This window comes from Pinus tabuliformis, chromosome 1_1, assembly GCF_031772625.1.
Source record: "Pinus tabuliformis cultivar Carrire ecotype Pingquan chromosome 1_1, CPIR1, whole genome shotgun sequence".
Taxonomy (NCBI): Eukaryota; Viridiplantae; Streptophyta; class Pinopsida; order Pinales; family Pinaceae; genus Pinus; species Pinus tabuliformis.
Window position 1 is genome coordinate 540,428,535 of NC_142297.1, and position 7,896 is coordinate 540,436,430.

The following is a 7,896-nucleotide window of genomic DNA, read 5'->3' on the forward strand; positions in this document are numbered from 1 at the left end:
TGACAGAGAAGAAAGTCTTTGTGATTGTTGCCTTTGTGAGAATGGAATGTTGCTCGATGATGGTGTCATAAGAAACAAGAATTCAAAGCTTAGCATATCAAAGCTTAGCGTATCAAAGCCAAGGTAAGATCCAACATTTTCTCGAGATTTTGGTACCATTCCTAATGTAATTTCTATACCTGTTGACCTAGAGTCATTCACTAAAGCCACAGGGTGACCAACACAATATGTTAAATTGAATGAAGATGCCAAGCTAGAACTTGAATTGTTGTCACCAGGAACAAAAACTTGAAGTGTTCTCAACCTTGATTGTGAAGTTGGGCTATTATTTTGATGTGATTGGTGAGGAGGCTGACCCATTACAGGTCGAAGTTCTAATGCACCTTGACTACTTTGTAGCAAAGATGATATCTCTGTGGAAGTGTCTCTGATATTTCGAGACACAATACCTGATTACATAAGAGAAGATGGATGGTGCTCTTTAGACTTCTACATTAAGAAAAATATCATTGTCAGACATCCTTTATCTTTACATGCTAAGGAAATCACTAAAATAGTAAGAATGAAAAAAGGAAATGGGTAATAATTTGTCATCGAAATAATTATTCAAAAGAGAGAGCAGGGAGAAAGGAAGCCTACCTTTCTAGGAGGTCATCTCTCCTTCTCACTCATCATAGGTCTATCCACATGAGACAAGGGTCCATGCATATGCCAATCACTCTTAGGAAGAGCAGGTTCCAGACCCATTGTTTTCTCTCTCTCTCTCTCTCTAAGCCTAACCACTTCTTTAGATCACTAGGAAAATAATCATCTTTCCTTGAGTTATCACTTCCTCTTCCATGATTTTCCAATCTTGGGCTCAGATCTTCCCACAAGTATTCTTCTTCCTCAGAATTTTGCCAATTTCTAGACACCATTCTAATGCATATTATATCAATTTCCTGAGGTGGTTGTACAAGTGAAAGTAGTCCATTCAGAGATCTCTAGCCCCTGTAATTTCCATATGCATCAATTAGAGCACCATGCATTAGTTGATGCCTCCAATCATAGCCATTCCTTGAACCATATGCCACACTCGTATTAGCAGTGTCAAGTTGCCTGAGGCAATCTCCATCACCTTTCCAACCCAAGGCCTTTCCCACCCATTATCCTTCTTCGCATTCCTGTCATTCAGGCTTCCAACAATCCTTGATGGAGAAGGAGTCCTTCCAACTCCAATCCTCGATGATGCCAGAGGAGCACTCCTGCTAACAACACTTAATAGAGAAGGATCCCTTCCAATTACAACTCTTGGTGGAGAGGCAACCCTTCCACCTCTTAACCTAGAGAGTGGAGAGGAAGGTTTTCCAACTCTAATCCTTGACAAAGGAGAGAAAGGCCTTCCAAGTCTAATGATTTATGGAGAAACATTGAAATTGTAATCACTATAGCTTGTAGCAAAATTCTATCCATATCCAGGTTCAAGACTCATATCCATACTAGAGAAATTCATGTTAGCCTATATAAAGGATTTTCTTCATTTCTTGCAACTTCACTCTTCTTTCAGCTATAATACAGAAAAATGACTGCCTTGTGAAATTAATCTCTTTCATTTCAGTCTATCACAACTTACAACTTGAAGAAGATTATAAACAATGGCATTGAAATGCAATATCCTGTCCAGCCCACTTGAATTGTCTGGGTAAAAAAATCATTATGGTTGTGGTGAACATTTGTTTTATGGATCCCATAATGATTGGGCATAAGATGGATCATAAACATCCCTTCCCACCAATAGTATTTCCAGCCACAAGGCACTATTAGCTCTTTGGTGGCAGCCATTAGCTATTTGAAAAATATTGGGCCTGTGCAAAGAGCTTCATTATCAAGAATCAGATTTATATCAGACAACAAAATGAGAATTCCACCAATAAAGTGAATTTAAACAGAGACATGTAGTAGAAATTAAAAAAATTCCAAAATTATATTAGCGTAGTTGTGCAATTTAATTGGTTTGGAGTCTAATAATTTTTTCTTCACAAGGATAGTTGTAGTCTTGTGAACATATGCTTACTATCAAACCTTGAAGTTACGAAGAACAGAGACACGCTTCACAAGCCCATGGTGTTGTAGAAGAATAAAGCTGATAGGTAAGATCCTCCAGTGCATTTCAACATAACCATGGGTAAGATCCTCTATAGCCTCATCAGATATCTTGGGATGTCTGTGTTGTATTGTATGATTGATATATAATGAAGTTAGGGTTGATACATCGAATGTGTCCACTCTTAGGTCCTGTAACGAGAAATGATGTAATTTTAGTCATGTAAACTGGAATAATGTCCTCCACGTATCATATGAAGCCATCCCAAGCAGTAGACATAATTCCATACCTTAGTCTCTTCATAATGCAATGCAACAAGATGCCTTGCAAAGTGCTGATTAGTTTTCTCATTAGCTTTATCAAGAACCAAGTAAATCAGATCAAACCTACAGGTGTAAACCATTAATTTTGTGGATTTGAAAAGTAAGCAAACCTCGTAAGGACTCATACCATGCCCATAACAATGACTAAAATTTACCTGGAGAGAAATGTTGGAGGAAGTTGGATATTGTCAATGAATGAAAATCTCTGATTGTAGTGTGAACCACTAGGGTTCACACATGCTAACACAGATGTTCCAGCATTAAGGGTTTCTATGATCCCAACCTTGGCAACTGACATGGTCTGTTGCTCCATCACCTACCTCAAATAGAATACCACATTAAGAAATGACAAAAAAGTGTAGGAAATACAATAGAATGTGGGTAAGATTGATCAAGAGAAAACCACTGAATGCATAATATTTTGTGAACTGATTTGAAGAGGGAAATCCCACCTCATGTAGCATGCTTCGAGAATTATATGACATCTTGTCAAACTCATTTATGTAACAAATGCCTTTGTCACTCAATACTAGTGCTCCACTTTCCAATACCTATTAAATTCAAAAACTAATCAATAATCCAACATTTCAATGGATGTGACAGTTCCATTGTTGCTCATTAAAAAATTCAATGATGAAACATCAGAGTCATTAAACATATAGTTTCACCAGCTTCAGGATCCTTTGACACATAAGCAGTCAAGCCAACTACAAAGATTTCTCAACCACTTGTATAAATACCTCAAGGAGCCAACTTATGTACATACTGAAGTAGTTGAGACTTACATGTACCTGGGTCCTCAACAAGCAAAATGTTGATGTCACCACGGAAAGTGACACCTGTGGCTAACTTTACTGGCATTCCCCCAAAAATTGTTTCCAACAACAATAGTAACTTCAAGGGTTGGATCACAGTACATGTACAAGAAATTACTAGAAATGAAAGAGATAAAGAGCCAACAACCTGGTTAAATTCTCATAGATATCAGGCTGCCATGATAGCTCTTTCAACTTCTCAACCTAAAAATCAGAAATACATGTTAATGAATTCAGTAAATGTATTAGTACGGTGAAAAGGTGAAGATGAGACTAAATTTATACCTTGGCTTCATACCGAGCAGTTGAAATATCGCCTTCTTGAAAAGAAGCAAAGTTGTCACTAGTGGCATCACACTCCATTGGATCTTCATCTTGTAGTTGTGTCTAGTCTTCCTTCTTTAAGTGAAGGCAGTCGATGTAAGTCTGCAAACAAACAACATTTATAAATTTCATTTATAATGCATAGTAAGAAGAACAAATATCCAAGCACATGCAAAACAACTTTGGGACAGGATTATACCTTAAAAGGGGATTTTACTGTCCTCTATTTTGGTCCTAATCTAACACTCATGGCCCTGAAGATTCCAGTTACCTGCAAAATATTCACAAGTCATGATCAAAACTCCTTTCACAACAATATTTTTTCTACAAAAAACAATTTCCAGAAATCACTCTCTACCTCAACTCTATCACCAGGTTTGGCATCATCCACTAGCTTTTCATGCATTAACAAGTTGACTGTATGTGGGGTTTCCCCCTTTGGAATGGCATTGGGGCTTTCTTGCAGCCTTACAATCTGTTTGTCAGCAAACCTGACCCCAAAATAAATGAGAAGGAGAACGTTGTAATAATGAAAATTCAACTAGATTACTATTTAACTCAACTATATTGACAGTTACCTACATCTATTATGAGCCAAAGTCATGAAGTTCATAGCATCACATTCTGGCCTTCCATGTCAAGTAGGTTCGTCAATTCGATCTAGTAGTCAGGTTATGAGTAAAAACATGAGTTTCCAAATACATTTTTGAACCTCTTTTGAGACACAACCATGTTCATAGAAAATGAGTAGTATTCACTAAGAGAGCTTGAGAACTGCTTCCAATGGCATGAATAAATCATGAACATTGATGCATCACTCTAAAATTGAATTATTTTCCCTTCAGTATAAACTCTATTCTATGCAAGCAACTATAAAATTATGAAGAAACAAAAGCTACAGTAAAAATCTATAACTACGGAACAAAATTATAGTTGCACTCAAGCAAATGAATACTTCTATCAACGGGCACTGGTGGTGGAGCATAGCCACAAACAAGGCATCTGAAAAATGCCTCTTTGATTTCTGCAATTATTGAGCTACAATGTATAATCATCCCTTTCACTGAAATAATTTTCTCAATATCTAGATTTCAAGGCCAACACAACCCAGGCTTATTTTCTACCAAAAAGTGGCATTGAACAAAATGGCTAAAGAGATTAGATATCATAGAAAAAAATGCACTGGTCACCAAATCCTATTTGAGTGATTCAAATTTCACATGTTAACTATATCTTTGAGTTTGAATATTCTTGCCTGAATAAAAAAACAGTTATGTAAATAAAAATAAATATTTTATACAATTTTATAGGGAGGTCAATTTGAAAGAACCATGCAAATGAAACCATAAGCTGAAAATGAAATATATACTTGACACATGAAACTTGAGAGGATTGCAGTCTGCCTACCTATATGTGCTTCTCCCATAAAGGTTTAAGGCAAACACCAACATCCATCAAAATTATATCAAAAATAGCAAGAACTTCAAGGGGGTATATAACCATCTTCCCATAAAGGTCTTCATCATAATCCAAGATGTTCATTGCATCAATGTTCAAAGAATCGCCTTCTACTTCCATTGTCTGTAGGGGTTGTCAGCTAAATGTAGTCAACACAAAATATAAATGTTGTGTTATGAGCTTTGGGAAGGTTGTATTGTTGAAAATATTATCATATACAAAGTAGTCCACTCCTTCAGATCCTGGAAATATTTTGGACTGAGAAACATAACCGTTGTTTTCTTCAGCTTGATTAAGGTGGTTGATCTTTCTGTCTTCAGCTTTACAACTTTATCTAACTTACTCTCATTCTCTTCTTGGGTAGAGTTTGGTTCTATCGTAGGGATGATCTGATCACAAAACTCACAATTTATATCAGTGCTAGAACCAGAAGACAAGTATTGATCTAGAGTGTCTTCTTTGTTAACAACTTCATAATTCTCAAGAATGCAATAAACTTGTATGATATTTTGGTCAGTGAAATAGTTTTAACTTACATCTACTAGTAGTTTTAACTTGTTACAACTTACTAGTAGTATTAACTTTTAGTGTTAAGGCATTGGAATAGCTTTCTAGATTAGTTGAGGTTATTTACCAAGAAATTGTTTGTACAGTCCTACTAAAACACAACATTATAATGAACATTTTGTTGGAGAGAGACTAGACATGTTCAGGGGAGGGTTGTTGACTTTCTTCCACTTTTATTAGTAGTGCCTGCTTCAACAACCAATGGACATGTGCTCCTTTAGGGAGTTCATGAGAACCTCAAGATCTTGTCATTGACCCATGAAAATGACTTCAATATCCACCAATCACAAAATTCTCAACACTTTATCAAAGGAAATGCCCTCACCCTCTATGCTTGATCACTATAGCAAACAAGGCCACATTGAGCTCTGAGTGCTTTTAATCTGGAGACTCTATGACTACCAGGCTGAGCCAAAATCTGGGTATCTAGACACCATTAGGTGCAAATCTACTCTAGTGATGATTGTTGCATGTTTGTTCTATGTATCTTTGAACATGGTTTTTGTAGTGGTTACTCCACCATAAAAAATCTTGCAATTATCCTGCTAGCTCTTTGGAAAGCATGTCTTTCCACCAGTGCTATTGTTCATACCTATGCTTTGGAAAATATGATGTGAAGACTGAAACTAAGAGTATTGGAATGATGCATTCCACCATCAATTCTCGTTTGTGGAACCTACCTTATCAAACAGTCTTGGTAGCCCTTTAGCAACACACAACTCGTACTCAAATATAGGATTTGGGATTGTCAATTCCAATGGAGAAGATCTCACCTTCTAGAGCACACAGAAAATGTATTCACTGCTAGGGTTCAGACGAGCTCCATACTGTTACAAGAACTCACTTGGTAGGCAAGAGTGAAATCTACCACAAAAGTCATAAATTGGTGTCTTCCATGACTGGTTGTGGCTTCATTGAAAGAACTGTATCTTTCATTATCACTGAGGCATGGAAGGCTTTGAACCAACATTGTTGTGGTCCTCCATATGTTCCACTCAGCTTCATCCTGGCGTAGTGATAAGAGCACATGGTCAACACTGCTCCTTGCCACATTGTTTTCCTAAAGGGATTGTATGTGTACTGCTTCAGACTTATTTTGAATATCATCAACATAAGTTTTCATCCTTCTTAAACCAAGGAACAAATGACCAATCATGGAAATATCCACAAGGATGTTCAGATTTGTCAATAGGAAAATATCAAGCTCTCTCATTGCTCCAATTGCACAAATAATCATACAAGTTTGATGACCCTCAGGTGAACTATCATCTTTTGTTTCTTTTTCTAGAAATGAGAAATCGAGTGAAAGGCATATGTTCATTTCATTGTTGGAAAAAACTCCCTTTCGTTTTCCTGTTGTGTGACTAAATTTCACTGAAAAATCCTCTAGGAGTAGATCATATTGTTGTTCTATTCACCCACACCAATATTATCTATACCATCAAGCAATTTTCCATAGACATCAAATTGGCATACATCAATTTTCCTTATGGCTAGTTCACCCTTGCTCGATCCATCATACCTTCGGATAATGGAAAAATCCCTGGGATACAACCATGGCTCCAAAACATTATGTGTTTGATGTGAATGGCTATGATGGAATTTTTTGTTTGTGTCCCATGTGGCTTTAGCACACTATCATCATCATCAACAGGAAAAGCTAGTCCATAAAAAATCAATGGGTGATAACTAAATTTTTTATCCTTGGGAAACCATTTGAATGCCATCTTGCTGGTAATCTTTAACCAAGATGTTGTTCATTGCCAAGCAATCCAATTTTTTTCATGTTTCCATCATTTTCATATAGAGGAACAACCATAATGGGAGAGAGGAAAAAGCCAGTTTCCATTGTGATAGGAGACCCAGATTCCTTTTCTTTCTAGTGGTAATTATCAAAATTTGGTGATCCCTAAAAACAAATTCACGTGACCTTCCCCTATTCTATTGTGAATGAAATTCCAAATTAATATCATTCCAATTGGGCCTATTATACTTACTCCCTAGCCAACTAGGATGGTTGCGATTTTCCCTTCCGACATCATAAGTTTGTTCAAATTCCATCTCATCAGTGCTGGCAAACTCATGATCCTCTACATTCATATTTTTCTCAAGCCTAGAATCTGGTTGCTCTTTTAATGCAAAGTGAAACAAAGAGTTGGACATCCTTGTCGTCATAGGATGAGATTGGTAAATCATCTGCAACAATGGTGGATGGTGGCTCATTTACAACCAAAGTGGCCTGGTTCGTAGGGAAGGTATCAAGAACCTCATAGTTAAAAGTCTTCTCTTCACAAGTATATGCAATGCTCAGGGAAATCTTTTTTGA

At 36.8% G+C, this 7,896-nt stretch overlaps 1 pseudogene; it reads right to left on the reverse strand.

Annotated features, from left to right (window-relative positions):
- Positions 1–2,055: 2,055 nt before the first annotated feature.
- On the reverse strand, positions 2,056–5,123 carry LOC149214211 (DNA replication licensing factor MCM4-like; annotated as a pseudogene).
- Positions 5,124–7,896: the final 2,773 nt, after the last annotated feature.